The sequence below is a fragment of the Pinus tabuliformis genome, chromosome 4_1 (genome assembly GCF_031772625.1).
Source record: "Pinus tabuliformis cultivar Carrire ecotype Pingquan chromosome 4_1, CPIR1, whole genome shotgun sequence".
Lineage (NCBI taxonomy): Eukaryota > Viridiplantae > Streptophyta > Pinopsida > Pinales > Pinaceae > Pinus > Pinus tabuliformis.
This window is the reverse complement of record NC_142303.1, coordinates 916,879,891-916,897,480: the sequence shown is the minus strand read 5'-3', so window position 1 is coordinate 916,897,480 and position 17,590 is coordinate 916,879,891.

Below are 17,590 nucleotides of genomic sequence, written 5' to 3'. Positions count from 1 at the left end.
ATTTTCCTCACCTCAAATCGTAAGTGGATTCTCCTTGCAAGGACCCAGAATATGGATCCAATCAACTAGGATGATCAGTAGAGAGCATAGTATCAAGTTCGTTCATATTGGTTGAAAAAGTTTGGAAATTTGTTAATATGATTCAGTTCACCTTGTAATACATTAATATATGGAATTTTTGGTTTATGAAATCAAAAGGTCACAGTGCGCATCATTCTTCACTGATCATTGGCATTCTCAACAACGAGGCTCGGTAGAGGATACAATGCGGAACGAAGTCTGAATCTCCCCTAATCAATAAGAACGCAACCAACATATAATATATACATAGAAACATCCATTCCACTAGAGCATTCAGCTACCAGTTTCGGAATGGCTTAACTTTTTTGATTTATCAAAAATTTAATATAAGAAAGTATGAAAATGCAACCATTTATATATTAAAAAATGTTATCCAAATTTTATATGTAACAAATTGTACTTATAAAAAATAGTAAATTCCTCATTAAAAAATGTAACTTAATATTAAAAAAATTTCAAGGAAGGGTAAGTTCTATATTTAAAAACTTGCTAAAACTTTAACATATAGTTTTCTCACCCTCATAATTCTATTGGATGATAGCCATTAGCAATAGATTATCAAAATTATGTTTTAATCATAGTTAATTTGGAATTCAATTAAAGGTTTCATTCATGTGATCCACCAAAAAGATTATCTTCACACATTTATTCTTGAGTAAATTTGTATCCATAGTGATTGGGATATAAATTTCTTGATATGTGGAGATTACTTAATGTTACTTTTAGTATCCAGTATCTCATTATTTACATTGGACATCATTTTTTAGTTTTTGTTATTCATACTATTATATTTTTCTTATATGTTTTTTCAATTCGTAAGACGAATAAGTTTAATGCGTTTTGTCTTTCAATATTTTTAGATTATCACAAATATACAGACAATGTTAATGTTGGAAATAAGTAAATAGGGGTATCATTATAGGAAAGATTCATTTCAATTTTATAAAATTTTGAAACAATAATAATATGTTAATATTTATAATATATATATTCTCGATTTTTTCTTGTATTGAATTTTATACAGTTGAATTCTTTTCGTATCGAATCAAATTCGAATTCGTATTCGAATTTGAATTTAGTAACTATAGTAGAGAGTCATGGTAACATTTGTGTCTTCTTTCTTTCTATTTCCTTGCATCCCTTGCCTTCTTCAATTCCTAACACCTCCAATCTTGTTCTTAGTCCCTGTGATCAAAGACACCACCCACTAGCTTTCCAGATTTCCTTGGCCTTCAGCTTCACAAATTTGTACGACGAAGAAGAAAATACCATTGAATTTCAAATAAAATCTCTGCAAATGAAGAGAGACATCCAAACCCTAGAAATGGTTGTTTCTAACTCAGCCAACAAGAAAAGGACAAGCTGCGTGAATCTGTCATGAACAAACCCTAGAAATGGTTGTTCCTAACTCAACCGATAGGAAGATGACAAGTCACATGAATCTGTTGTGCATAAGGATAAAATAGAGAATAAGAGGGGCTTTTTCTAGTTATCAAGTCAATGTCACCATTAGAAAGGATTAGGATTAAATATGTATGGAAAATAAAAAGTTTCAGAGTAAATATGAACAACGAGTGGGACAAAATTCAATTTTGTATTTACTCCACAACCTTCTTATTTTTTCATACATTTATTTTCTTTCAACTTGATGTTTGGATGAGATATTTAACAGTTTTAATAACATGTTCAACATCTATTGGAATGTTAGCACCATTTTTTACTATACAATCCAAACGTACCATTACCTAAAGGTCATTTTCCTTCGATTACATAAAATTTTAATTTTAATTTTTTAAATGTATTAATCATTTACCTTAGTAAAAAATAAGTAAAACTATTTTGATTATTTATTTAAATTTAATTAATTAAAATACAATAATTTATAAAATATGAATAAAATAAGTATTATGATTACCATTTTATTATAAAAAAATATTGATCATTAGATTCACAACCAAACTTCTAATTACATGTTAGAATCATAAAGACAATATTCATTTATGCATCATTTCCTACTCGCAACCAACATTTAATTATATGTTAATCATAATTACTAAGGGAAGGAGTTAAGCATTACATTTGAATGGCATATATTATATCAAAATAGTAAATGAATACTATGTTCAAGCATTTTTGGATTACTTACATGAGATATTTTGATTGTCGATGTTTTGAGCCAAGAAGCATGGCTCATCATCAAGGCATAGATACAAAATATAAAAAGAATAAAACGTTAAAAATAATTATTGAAAATAATGACCAATAGAAAATGTCAAAACATATATAAATGTTAAAAAGAATTAAATTTATTAAATAATATAAAGTAAACCAAAAGTCAAATTTAATTAAAAAGGAATATATATATATATACCCAAAATTATTAAATACCAATGCCTACTAATAAATGGAATAATAAAAATTATTAAATTTATGTAATATATATTAATATATTATTAATATGCATTATTAATAATACATATTAATATTTTGCATTAAAAAAAATAATACATATTAATATATTATTATAATTAATCAAGAAATAATAATAAAAAAATTAATGATAATATTAATTATGAAAAAATCAACTATCAAGAATAAAATTATCAAATCATTAATCAAAATAATGACTAATAGAAAAAGGCTAAAAAATATTTAAATGTTAAAAAAAATTATCAAAAAAGGATTCAAAATTATTTTATTCTATTTGCGTAGGATGACGATGGGACTCAACATTTTAGGTACTGCTTTGTGTGAGTCTTCTTAGGGAACACCTGGTGTGAAACTGAACCATCATCATTTTTGGAAAGGAGAAAATGTAGGAAAATAAGGCTACCATTATTTTGAACCTCCATAGTAAACTTGATAAAGTTAGATTGACTATTTAGATGTTGCTTGAATAATTTTAAGTTTTCATGACCATGGGACCCAATAACACAAGTATCATCAACAAATCACTTCCATATCTTCAGACAAAAAGTTGTGGAGGCTAAGGCCTTGGTTTCGAGGTATTCCATGAAAAGGTATACAACAACTATAGAGAGAGGGGGTCCCATGGAAACTCCATATGTCTACTCATAAAATTCACCTTGGAATTCAAAGAATGTGGAGTTCAAGCATAACCCAACTAATTTAGCCATGTCAGAATCACTAATGGTTCTAATGATCTTAATAGCCTCATTAATAGGAATCTTGGTGTAAAGAGAAACCACATCAAATCTAACTAAGATATCAAAAGGATCAAGCTTTATACCTTTAATTTCACCAACAAATGTATATGAATATTTAACGAAGGAGTTGGTGAGGCCCACCAATGGCTTTAACTTCTAAGCCAAGAATTTTGCGAGAAGATAAGTGGGTCCACCGATAGTATTAACTATGGGTCTCAAAGAAGCACTATCCTTATGAATAATAGGAAGGCCATAAATTCTAGGGATGAGAGGATTAATTTCCACTAGCTTTTTACTAAGTTAGCTAAGGGAATTATGAGACTTGAAGGTATTAGCGACTTTACCCCATAATGTTCTTCTAACCTAACCTAACGTCTCTCATCCTTTCAGACCTTGCATCTATCATCTGTTTATCTCTCAATGCATGATCATATTTCATATCTATATCCTGATGATGAGCCACACTTGCTGGCTCAAAACATTGGCAATCAAAATGTCTCATGTGAGTAATCCATAAATGCTTGAATATAATTGTCTTTCTCATAAAAGCCTCCGATCTAAACTTAAATGAATACTTTTATTAAAAAATTATTATATGAATCGATGTTTTGAAAAAAGATATTTAAATGTTTAAACAAATATTTTTTAAATGTTATTTTAATTTAAATCAAATTGCAAATGAAAATAATTGTATAAAATTTATTTATTTTATTATCTATTTCATGTATTAATTTATATCTACTTTTATAATAATTTATTTAATAACTGTTATTTCTTTGAAGAAAATTCTTCTCGTGAAATCAATTCTAAAGTTTTATGTTATCCAAAAATCTTATGTTAGTTTAGATTTTTTAACAAATTGAATGGATATTTTGTAATAAATTTCATTTTCTTATATGATCAATTTAATTGATAATAGTGTTATTAATATATTTAAATGATATTAATAAAAAATAATTTAAAAATAATAGTGTTTATTTTAATAATAAATTATTAATTTCATAATAAAGTTAAAAATAATAATAATTTTTTTAAATAAAAAAAATACGATATAAAATTATAACAATATAGAATTTTTTTAACGAGGGGTGATACTTTTTGTTATCTTAGACACATATAGCTAAAAATATTTAAACATGTTATGTTTAACTATCAAAATTGGTTGAATCTGTGAAGTGTTTACCTTTTGACACTAATTAATGCTTCTTCTTCTTCTTTAGTGTTTTTTAATTAGAGGGATTCACAATTGGGTAGGTTTAGTACTTGAGTGACACGAGGTTGTTGGTTTTGTACTTAACGACACAAGGTAGATTCTAATAGTTACCACTATAGCCCCTAGAACATATTATTATAAAAGGTAGGCTCTCGGAAGGTGCCTTAGAGGAATTATCAAAGCCAAAGGAGGTTGTGTGTTTATATAGTTGCTTCAAATTTTAGCGTGTAGTTTTAAATATTGGTTGCTTATGAACCAACTACCAATAAACAAATATATTTATATTGATTGCAAATTATGGAATATTTTAGAAACCTGATCGACATGGGTGAGATCAATTGTTTGGCATCATTATTATCTATCAAATGTTTAAACTACTCTAAAAATTGTGATTCAATCGAAATACTCTGAAATATGCAATTCAATTATGTTTAGGTCTAGATTGTGATCACCTATCAGCTTGCCTACCCATCTTTAAATAGAGACATTTAAAAAAAAAAATCCTAAATCCAAGGGAAAAATGGTTTTTCCTAATTGTATCAACAAGAAACTCGTATGTCTCTCTCTACTCAACTGTACGTTCCATTGTGTTTACAACTTTTATACACCAAGATTCCCTCAATATAGGACCAAGATTAATTTCCCCCTATTGATCGAGAGGGTGAGACAATCCATATTATTTACAACATATGTTGTAAGGAATCTTGTCTGCGATTCAAGTTAGAAATGTTCTAAAAATAATTAAATAAAAATTGTAACCTACATTGGTTAATGCTAAATTAGTGATGGTCAATAGGCATATGGGCCACAACCTACTTTGTTGATCCAAACATATAAAATGCTCTGTTCTACTTCCTCATGTGTAGATATTCAATTTTCTAATAGCTAATACTTACTTCCTAAATAAAGTTCATAGCTTAAAACATAATAATCAATGCCACATGTGTTTCTTTTACAGTGCTATTTCGAAAATACAAAGAGGTGCTAGATTGGAGCTAGTTAATTGCCACATTGTGTTCATTTTTTCACTATCCCAAATTACATAGGAAACTTCAAATCAGAATAATTCCTCTTTCCTATTAAACATATTTGAATACATATCCTCGCTAAAAAAAAAAAATTCTAAACACTCTCTTATTTTCAAGCAAAGGCAATCTAACATACATATCATTTAGCAAACAAATTATAATAGAAATTTCAAAAATAAGTACATACAAAAATAAATGGTTGAAATCTTGGATGTTTAAAACTACCATTTGAACAAACAATGTAGCATATATGCTACCATTGATGATGCCTTAAGTAACAATAGTCCTTTTAGACTCTAGGCATTTGTATATACTACGGGAGATTATTTATTCAATACTTTTGAAGTCCTATTGCACTTTTTTTACTCATCCATTGAGTTACGAAATGGAATAATAAACCACTTCTTGATGTGTCTCCATCGCAATAACACAGAGGCAAAAGAATCATACTACTATGAACTCGCACCTGAATTATTGTATCAACTTCATGGAATTCATGACATTGAGGCATACCTTCATTGAATGTGAGACTCTACTTTGAAATTAGCATTTGTTAATCTGAAAGAGGACTATGGGGAGACACATTTTGCATATGATGGCTAGCCAAGTGGTTGAACATACCAATTGGAGTGTCATCATTAACAATGAAACAAGGTAGTTTCTCTTCAGTAATCATCTTAATACAAGTCCACTATACATTTTGTTTCATGATACAAATCATGTTTATGGACATTTTGAACCTTTATTATATAGAAGATTACCTAGATGCAACTTCGTCTCTAATTATTACTTGTCACCTCTTTACAAAGATCTTGAAAATTGTTACCAATCCATTTTTCATCAACTACATATTCATGGATTGGATAAAGCAAAAAGAACCGTATCCAAATGTCTTGATAAAATGTTTACTTCATTTTGTCACTTAATAGCACCTCAAATTGATGAACAATATCTAAGACTCTATATTGTCCAGTCTATTTGTAATGCAATGATGGGTCACAACCAAGATGCATTGCATTGTCTAGAATAACACTTAACAAATGAGGTTATAGGGAGTCAAGCAGTGATTTCATGTTGGAAAGGATATCTTATTAATATGGCACTTCCATATGAAAAAGGAGGAGTTGAAGGTTCACCAATCTTCTTACATTAGACATCAATTACATTCAATGTAACCATACAAATATGGTCATCTATCACTAAAAGCGTTGTCAATTACTACTCATCAAATACAAATAAAAATCAAACATGTAACATAGTATTATTCCAAACAAGTACATCACACATTCATTATGAACCATTATTTACAAATCAAATAGGGATCAATACAATCTACACTATAACATAGTCGAAATTCACCAAAGCCCCAAAAGTAAGATGAACTTTCACGAATTGAAACAAATGTTTCATATGCATAGTAGAAACAATATTCAAAACAATAAAAAGAAGTTAAGGAATAAATATTGTGACTCATCAAAGAGTACCACTATAGAAACTTACATAAAGCGAACTAAAGACACGTGTAGAACCAAATGTCCAATATGTAAGAAGTTTCAATTTGGAAAGAACATGTTAAGCATTGGGCATGACTTAGAACAAATGTACATACAAATATCTAGAAGAGGCAAAAGATTCCCTAGTAGGATCATATGCATATCTTGCAAAAGATCACTTGACAATGAAAAGTTGCAATGTTTTAAAACACCTGAAAATATAAGATGTAATAGGTCATTGCCAATTGTAGCAACACTCTCACAAATTGAAGACAAACTTGGAGCATTAAGGATTTCTTTTGAAAAAAATAAGGCAATGAGGCCAGAAACGATCCCAAATGGGCTTAACAAGTTCAATAACCAACATACTTTTTCACATGGACATTGTTCAAAAAGAATTTCCATAATTCATGGATGATACAATGTCAATTTCTATTGCATTAAAAAATGATTGGAATACAATAATGCATATCAAATGTGGAAAGTTCATGTGCACAATGTGATGAAATATCTTAAAGAACTATGTTCTCAATATTTATATAAAACTAAAAATATTTTCATATTAAATAGAAATTGATATCATATGCTTGAATCGAACATTAATGATAATACATCCCAAGATGAAAACAATGTAGTGAAAGTGAAACAAAAATCAATTCAACAAGCATAATTCCAACTGAGACCTTGGTGCATGGGTTCACAGGATACCCTGTATTCATGATTTACAAGAAAAGATCATTGAAATAGCACCATCTGAAGGACAACAACCACCTGTAATTTTCACAAACAAATATGCCTAAAATATAAGTTTCCCAACACTATTTTTTGGACATCCACGTGACAACGACATTGTACAAAGATTTTGTTGCCAAGAAATAGTGCAATGGGAATTAATACATTATAGTGGTGAATTTTCATTTCACATCATGATTTTTTTTTCAAAAAAATGTAGATAATTATTCAAAAAGTCATTTCATGCATCTTAATTCAAATCAGGAAAGGAAAACTACAAGGAAGAAAAGTATTAGCAATGGATGTTAAATACAAGCTAAATTTAGAACGATTACTAAAAAGTCACATTGGATACATAGATTTCAAGAACATAAGTGTTTCTCCTGATTACCTACAATAAATGAAGAAACATATATTTGCAAGGATACGACAATTGGGCCCTCCAACTTTCTTTGTTACTTTCATAAGTGTAGAACATCGTCAGAGTCAGGTAGTAGAGACATTAACTAAATTACATAAATAAATAAAAACACATTGAAAAATAGAATAATATGATGTTGATTACCTTGTAAGAAAGGATTGAGTAACTTGCACACATTACTATATACATAAGATAGATTCCATAAAAAATTGATGTATCAAGCTGATATGTTCTTTTGAAAAATAGTTGATTACTACTTTGTAACTCAGTTTTCAAAATAGAGGGAGCCAACATGAACATGGTGACCTTATATGGATAGAAAATGCTCCAATACATGGAGTGAACAACAACTCGGAAATTTAAAACTTCTTGAACAATTATATAACTTGTAACACAAATCACCTTAATTCAGAGCTTGCAAAAATACATGAACACCATCATTGTTAGGTCCCTATACTACTAGTGTAACCCATTATTATTATTAGTGTCACATTGTAGATACAATTTCCAAATGCCCCCAATGAAAAGGATAATAGTTCTTGAACCCATCAGTTCAATAGATGAGTCAATAAATGAAAAAACAACATTGTTGCACAATACTCTAGAACAAAGAAATAATAAAAAAGTCAACTACTTTCGAAGAGTTATTGGATTAATTATATTTAACAAAAAATAATCACATCAAAGTAATACAATGTACATTGATGCAACCAATGGTATTCTTGAAATGAAAACCATCACATCTATGGAACAATAGCTTTGTAATTCTCAATTTGTTCTCAATGCATATGTTGTAGCATCATATTGTAGTTCGTATATGACAAAAGTTAACAAATCAATGACAACTACATTCAAAAGGATACGAAAACAACATGAAAAGAGCATAATCGATGTTATTCAAATGATATAGTCACTAGGCAATGTGTTATTTAATCATCAACAAACTTCATCTCAATAGGTTGTCCATATAGCACTCTCTCTACCATTGAATCATAGTTCAAGGGAGTGCAAATTTATAAACATAGCTCCAATAGATGAGCATACATTTATCCTTAAACCATCATTTTTTCTAAAACAAGAACCTGACAACTCCAAAGACGTTATGTGCAATCTGATCATTAACTACTATATCACTAGGCCCCATGCTATTAAGCGTATATGTTTGGTTGAATTCGTCTCAAAGTATAACAACAATGGAACACCAATGTCAGAAAGGAAAAAAACAAGAGTAATATGATTCATCAAATACAAAAAACATATTGACTTTGAAAACTATTACAAAGAACAAATTCTGCTATATGTCCCTTTTCAAAACAATGAAAATGCACTGAAGCAGGAATTGGCAACATGGAAAAGTTCATATATGTTTCATGAGCATACAATAAAGAGTAATGAAGCTAAGTTCACATACAATTTTAATCCAACATGGGGTAATTTGAAAGAAGAAATTCAAGAAATTGAAAACAACCCTATAGCTTCTATTGACACAATTGAAAAATCTCAATGATCCAACCATGTTCATGAAAAATATGTCTTAGATTGTAATGACCCCTCCCAACATTTCCCGCTTTACAAGCTCCCAGGGTAAATGTGAGGTTGAGTTATACTATGACATGACTCGACCAATCGCTGAGCTGGAACCGTTTTTCAGTGACCTAGAGCTATAACTGCACCCTTGACACTTCATGCATGTGATTGTGAGCCTCCAACTGCACTCACAAGCCTTTCTCCATGCTATTATGACCCCAAATCTCTATTTCAGAGCATGCGGTCCCGAGATCGGAGCTACTTTTCTAGGCTAGTCTCCAAACCATTGCCCAGAACTTATTGTAACTTTCCAAAATAATATTTCTCATCTTGACAATTCTAATCATTCAAAAGTGAATCGAAAAATTGACCTAGACTAGAACATACTAGGAATTTCATCAAACACATGGTAAACATGTAAGCTATAGGTCATGAATCGATATCTAAGTGTATATCTTTGTACTTTAGATGAAAATCATTGACAAGGTCTAATTCCCTATCAAGTAGTTGCAACAACATGTGTTATCCCATGCATTCATCAACCATTCATCAACTTATTAATCATAACAAGAGCCATAGATAGAACATATTATAAAACCATGCTTATAACCAGCATATAACTAGAATATTAGCCACGATAGAACAACCATCAAATCAACATAATCACAAGTACAAATACTCATGAATCAGAATAAGAAAATAACTCTTATTGACTTATGCAAAAGCCAACTAAGTCAAGGACTTCCACGTACCACCCAACTATAGATTGAGTTGAACCAAATATTTCTTCTAGCCAATCACCCTTGTGACATATTCCAAGCATGAATGTGGGATGTCATGGGATAAACCAAGACATAATAAACCAAGGACTCTAGTTGTTAAACCACCTCGACCCTCAACCTATTGTGATCTCACCTAAACCAATCCCGAGATCACAAAGCCAAACTGAGCTTGGATGCCTCAGAATTTCTTCACCATACCTTGAGGAATTTTCCTGTCTCTGCCCATCTGTCGAGGGCTTCTTGGAGAAAACCGTCTCCACCCGCAACCCTTAGTATTTTCCTGAGACCACCTCACCTGTTTCCAAAACCTTCTGGAAATCCAAATCTCAACAAAGAATGAACCCCATCACACCATGGCTATACAGGACCAATGACAACAAATGAACCAAATATACAAATGCATGTACCATGTATTCACACCTCAGCTAGAAAATCACACATGTAACCTGTTACTTGCAAAATCCTCCTATTGAAGTTGTTGAACCAAACTTCTACTTGCTTTCCTTCTCTTTCCTTTGCTTGTCCTTTTCCTTCCTTTGCTTTCTTGTCCAAGTGTTTGTTCTCTTTCCTTTGCTACACCTACTCCAAACATGGGAAATGTTGTCAATTGATTCTCAGGTGCATTTTTATCATTGATGTCCAGTCTCTTCCTTTCCTTTTTACTTTTTTGTTCATTTTCCTTTATTTTTCCTATAATTTCCCTTGCATGCAAATTTGTGTCTCTTCACCTCCCTTTTCTCCTATTTTCTTTATTTCTCATCATTAAATTACAATTAATTCCTCTTTTCCTTTGCTAATTCCTTTTCCGATTTCCATAGCCATAAATAAACCACAAGTGATTCCCACTAGAGTGTTTCCCCTCCATTCAACTTGGAATATGTGTCCCATGACCTTGGTTTTATTTTTCATTTATTATCCTTTATTACATGAACTTTAACTCAAGGTTGTTAAATGGATAAAGATTTTCCATTGCTCTAATTTCAGGAAGAAAAAGGACATCATAATATCGGTTTCCAATTGAAATAACATGCATTTATGCTTAACAGTCAAGAATACTACAAAATTAGAAGATTGCTTAGTATAGAAAAACAAGCAATTGTCAAAGACATTGTAATGAAAAAACGAATGAACATAGAGAATCCACTCTACTTATTCTTGACTACAGGGGCTCGTACTAGGAAGACATTTATAACAAAATACATATTTCAAATTCTCATGTGAATTTATGATGCACATCACACTATAGATCCTTTGAAACCGAAGGGATTGATACTAGCATATATAGGTAAGGTTTCATATAATGCAGGTGGAGTAACAATTCATTTTGCATTGCTAATTCATTTCAATAAGTCTAGTTTCCTTCCACTTAGCATTGAATTCCTAGACAACCTAACAAAAATTTACCAAGAATTTAGAGTGGCTCTCACTAATGAAGTTTCTTTGATTGAGAGTTGTTTTCTATATTACATGGATGATCAATTCAAGAATATTAAGCATGTTCAAACAAGATATTTAGAAACATTGACATCAAATTTTACAGTGATCTATACCAAGCACAACTTATATAGAATTCACTAATATTTGAACAACCTATAATGAGAATGAAACCAATAACATATGACTTTTATCAAGAACATGTACAATACTACGAATTGCAGACTAGTACAATACTACGAATTGCACACTACAATGTGTCAAACAAATGAAAAATTCATTTCCATTTTGAACAAGATGCATATAAATAATCAAACAGAGGATGATTTATATTACCTTGATAGAACTTGTATTCAAAATGCTCTTAATGACCCCACCTTTACTTATTTTATTTTAGAAATATTTATGTTGCATTTCACAATAATAAAATGCTATATGACATTCCCGGCAATGAAATTGTAATTGATGCAATTGATTATGAAGAAAAAAACCATGGCAAAGGACCTTGCCATGCACATATAACAACATTGCCTTCACAAATCGTGCTAACACTGTCGTTTTCGAATGTTCTTATCAATGGTGCAGAGGGTATCATTAAAGCATACACAAAATAAAATAAATTTGATGTAATATGGATAAAATCCCATGATCCAAGCTTTGGAAAATGAAAAGCTCAAAAATTTACTTCTTTATATAGCTAGAAAATTTGTCAAGATTGGACTCCCATATTGTGCACAACAAAACAATTTTTAGTACTAGCAAAAACAAGACTTTTTAAAATCAAAAAATAGTTTCTAATTAAGTTGGCATGTGCAAGTAAAATTCATAGGTCACAAGGCGTAACACTAGACAATGTTGCATTTAATTCTTTAGGAATACGATGACATAGACAAATATACACAACTTTATCTCATGTGAAAAACATAGAATCGTTGTATTTTTTGTTGGCTTGTTGGGGCCTGACCTAGGTTCAGCGTTAATTAGCCAAACAAATCCCTACACTACTAGCCTTTTCGGCATCAGCCTGAGAAGCGCAAATCAAAGTCTCACCCGAAGTAGTATGGGGGGATGATGGAACCAAGTTTCTGCACCCTGAGATGGTTGTGATGTCATTTTATTGCTCTTATTCTTGTCATCACGCAGGTCGCTTTGCCTTAGGGCTTGCCAGACGAGCCCTTTATTCCGCCCTTCAATACCTCCATGAAAAGGTACGATTGACCTTTGCACAACCCTGCCCTGCGATTCAGGTACTTTCGCATTGCTATGGCATCGTACCGTGCAGATTACCAAACTAGTCTAAGTGTCTTACTTGTCTTATTAAACAATTATAGTTAGCACCGCGTAAACATATATCCTTAATTATGTTCAGTTTTCCCATGTAATTACATTCATTCGCGCATCATATAAGCATTATAAAGGAAATTCATACATAAAGTGATAAGATGCCTTAATTGGAACAAAGACTCAAAAATTACAGAATACTTCTCTTTCGATTACAGATTGTATCCACCCTGTGAACACAACTGCAGGGGTCCACGCACTTAGTTGCGGACTTCCACCCTAGGCCTCTGTGCACTTAGCTATAGAGCCTCTACCTACGCTATGACCCAAAACTTAGACTTCTTACTTCAGAGCTACAACTATCTACTTCATTACATTGTGTGTCTCCAAAACTGCTTAGAGCTTAGCTCTTTTTATATATTCCCATGGTCTGCGAACCATGGGTAGATCTCTTACAGTTGACTTTACTTTACAAAACTAAGGGCGTACAACCCTTTATGACTTATGACACCTTCGCGCTCTGCGACCATAAAATGCGGAGTCTTTACAAGTTTATTACAAAATTTCACTCAAACATGGGCTTTTAGCACCAAAACTGTCATTGGGGGATCTCGTTCCCAACAGGCCCCCAACACAAACATCATGACTCACCCTCGAGTCACTCAGTAGGTGCGGAGATCTTTGCATGAAGACCTTCCAGCTCGACTCGTATGACTACAACCTCAGTCGTGCACTGTGCAGCTGCTTTCTTCGCGTCTTCCACTATCTGCTCGATCACTGCTCCTGCATTGTTGGCCTGAAGCTTTCGCTGCGTCGCTTGCAGAGTCGTAATCTTTCATTTGATAGATCTTGTTACTGTGTAAGCCTCATCCATCAAGGGCTTCATTCTTGCCTTCAGTAATGCTTCCTTGTGCAGCGCTACGTCCACCTGTTCCTTTAGCTGCTTGTCCTCCTACAGCTTGGCTAGTCTTTGTGTCAGTGTGATGGTTCGTGCTATGCCCTTAACCTCATCATAGCATTGTTGTAGCTCGCACGCTTCTGTCTCTAGCTGATGTACATTGGGGTCCTCCTACAAGCTGGTGAGGAACTCAAATGACTGTTCAAACAATTGTGTGTAGCCTGCTACTGTACTGTCCACTGCCTCTACTACTTTTGTGACATCAATCGCTCATTGTTCCTTCACTTGTAGTGGAGTTGAAGGTTGGGCCCTCAACTGTAACTCTGTGATTTATAGGTTAAACTCAAACTAAACTTGTACCATCTTAGTCGAGTGTCACGCACCCGTGTGGCCAACTTACGAATGCATACCTCGACTGGCTCCTCCTCCGGAATGGTCAACTCTGGGACCATTCGGCATGCCTCCTCAATGACCTGCATAATCCCCTTTCTCTGATTGGTCGCCTCAGTCTCAGCGGTGATGGTAGCATTTCTCTGTAGGGCCATCTGCTCGTTGTTGATCCGTTGTTCACTGATCACCTAGAGGGTGCGGTGCTTAAGGGCCCTTAGCTCTGCAATCACTCCATCCTACAAGAGGTGGAGCACTTCACATGGGAGCACTACCAGGTTCAACCCTATTGCCTTTAGGGCACTAATAGTGGGCCTGTCAGTCTCATTCTCTGTGGTCAGTGCTTCATCAGGTAGCACTATCGCACTGGAGGCCTTTGCGCACAGCATATCGGCAGCCTCTGAAGTGTCGATAGCCAGGCTGGTAGATATGGTGCCAGCTTGCAACGCACGAGTTTGCAACTCCTGCAACCCTGTCTGGATAGCCCCCAGGATGATTTGTTGCTGCTGCTCAAATTGTTGCAGGGCCTCTGCGGTGACATCCCTCGCTGTGTCACCAATATCACACAAGTCGCCCTCTATTAATGTGATGGGGTCTAGTGACATCTTGGTCACCTTTGAATTCTTCTTGGGCCCTCCTTTCTCCAGCTCCCTTGGGTGCTTGATGTAGGCAGATGTCTCCTGAGGGTCTGTGTCATGTTGTTCTATCTCCTCCTCTATCTCAGGTGAAGGAAACCTTGCGCCTTTGTCATACGCTCACTATGTCCCAGCTATCTACTTCCTTATCTGTTGCACGGCCTCGTGCTCCACCTAGGCCTTATCAATAGCCCCTTTTTCCTCTTTTTGTCCAGTTGTTCCATATTAAGCTTGGCCTCCTCCTTCTTCTTCTGCGCGGCAGACTTTCTCCCGCCCACCGCCAAGTCTGTGGTAGTGCGCCACTCTGCCAACTATTGATCAAGCACCACATCAATGGTGTCATCCGTTTCCAAATAAGGCAAGTCATACCATTTCTACGTAATGTCCTTCCATGCCCTGATGGATACTCAATGGAAGTCAGCTTTGAATTTGGCGTAGCCCTGTAGGTTGTTGTACACTGTAGGCGACAATCGCGGTTTTCAATTAATGGCCATCCAGATGTTCATCTCCATCAAGATCCAAAATAGCTTGCTGTCCCTGACTTGCTATGTGTCCTTGGTCACCCACAATGAAGCGTACTTCACTGCTTCTGGGAGGTCTGGCGCAACTGAAGGGAATTGGTTGTCCTCTAGTAGCTCCCACACTACCAGAACAATTCACAGCAAGAGCCACGCATAGTGGAACGTCTTGCTGAGCTATTATGCTTCGCGACAGTTCACCAGGAACTCTCCACGAAGGTAGTCTGACTAGTTGAACTAGACTCCTTCAGCGCACTACACTGTTACCGCGACGACAGGCGCTAACACCTCATCAGCATGACACTTCCTCATCACTTTCCCTGCGAGGATCTATGTGGCTACCTTCAGAGTGGTGTCACAGATGCTAGATATAGCGTACCCACACAGTTTCTTCACCAATTTAAATTTTTCTTTCATGGATTTTCCGAGATCCTGTTCACCACCTTTTCTGCCAAATATCATGGCTGGATTCTCCCCTGTATATGGCAAGTGCGTTATCCGGTGAATCAACCTATCCATGATGGGTATCGGCTCCTCCAGCCATAGACACCCATCATGCACCAAGCACAGTAGCTGCTTAATGACCAAAAATGTCACCGGGGTGCAGTTGTAGTGCAGCACCCAAAGTAGGTTGAGCAACCCTGCCTTGTCTACTCCCTTGAGCCACCTCCATGGCTCCAATGCAGTCATTCCAGTATTGGTATCAACGATGTGGCACATCAGATGCTCGGTCGCCAGGTGTGAGAACTTCTCGTGATCGGCCAAGTCCCGATCTTCAAGTTTCAATAGCAGCACTCGTTCCAAGGGCGGTTCGTCGAAAACAATTTCATCTGATAGCAGAGGGGTTTGTAGGGGAGTCCTACTCTCATTGTTGTCCTTCAGCACCTTGGTCTTAGGCTTGCGTGGAGGGACATACTCCGCAATCGGGTAATAGGGTCCGCATCCTAGGCTTCAGCTTCCTCCACTTCAAATTCCACATCCTCATCATCCATCAGGATGAATTCAATTTCTTCCTCCTCTAGCTCCAAATTTATGGCCTTGCCTTTCTCTTGTGCGGTGGGTTTTGGTGGGTTTCTCCTTGGCGATGCGCACACCGGTATGGCAAGCTTCTTGCCCTTTTCATCATTCATGATCTCTTTAGTTTGGGTCGACTTCGGTCTCACTGTTTGCGATGATTTAGGGACTTCAGTGAGCACCTCAGCGACCTCTAGAGCAGCTACTTCTGCCTCCATCTCAACTTCCGACACTAATTCTTCGGTATCTCTAACTTCTGCGGGTGATGACATGATTTTATGCAAGAACTCCTGTGTTTCCATCGGCAAAGTCTCAAATACTTTACTGGCTATCGGAAGCTCATAGTGCTCGTGATTCATGTGCGCCTGAGAGCTCAACAACTCAATTCTCAAAATGCCAAGTATTTCTCCTTGGACAACCACTTGTAATTTATAGGGCATTTTGAATTCAAATCCAACCGTTCCCTCCAAATTCGGTTCATTAATGCTGGATTGGCGGCAAATTTTCAAGGATCTGAGCCATAAATTTCATCTTAAATCCTAGTTGCCAGCTCCATTTGGCCACACTTCTACTGTCAAACAATGAATAATGACTTTAACGGTCACTTTCCAGCCGACCTACGCGATTTCTCCCTGGGTAGCACAGCTTCCTTCGTGCTACCGCGGACCCTGTGACACTTCCTTGCTTTGCATAGTCCTCAAATCATGTAGCTCCCCAACCTAGGCAATGTAGTTTATAGTCTCGCACCTCCTTTCAGATTCCTGGAGCACTAAGACAGTGCTACCTTCATCTAGTCACATGGCCAGACTACCGGTGTATGGCTTCAAGTGACTGCCATTCACCTTTCCTTGGAAGGGCTTTCCATTCAATTTGACTAGTTGTACCGCTCCTCTGCCGATGATTTCCTTAATGACAGAGGGCCCTAACCAGTGCATTCTAAATTTCCCTTGAAATTTATCAAAGTTACTATCAGTTAACA